The following is a 545-nucleotide window of genomic DNA, read 5'->3' as shown; positions in this document are numbered from 1 at the left end:
AGACATCCAGCGACGTACGAGTCAAACGCTTACCTTCCGACAATACCGTTTGTAATATAAAATCTATACAAAATACTTGCTTAAAAGCAACTTTAAAAAGCATATAAATTTTTCAAAAGAGATTCTTTTTTATTTTATTACAAATATAATGCGATTAAGTGAATTTCAATTGTTGTACGTTGCCCCAATTACTATACCGTAACAATAGATACTAGTCCTCTGATTGGTTCATCGCAGAGGTGTGTTCAGATTGCTGTTTATGACTGGTCGGTTAAATTTTGGGAAATGCCAATAACTGCGCTATCGTATAACGCGCACAGTGGCGCAAAACATGTTTTATATTACCCTGAACTACATAATATAATTTTATTTAATTGATTATAATATATATTCTAATATCTTATTTTAATTCTTTACTTATTCAAATTATAAATAATACATAATATAATACATAAAATAATTTTTTTATATAGTTTTTTATTTTTAATTTATATAAAAATATTTCAATAATCAATTTTTAAAAATTGAATGTTGTATAAATAATT

Source organism: Apis florea, unplaced genomic scaffold (assembly GCF_048593485.1).
Source record: "Apis florea isolate Af1SG1 unplaced genomic scaffold, ASM4859348v1 contig_3496_pilon, whole genome shotgun sequence".
NCBI classification, from domain to species: domain Eukaryota; kingdom Metazoa; phylum Arthropoda; class Insecta; order Hymenoptera; family Apidae; genus Apis; species Apis florea.
This window is presented reverse-complemented; position numbering follows the sequence as displayed.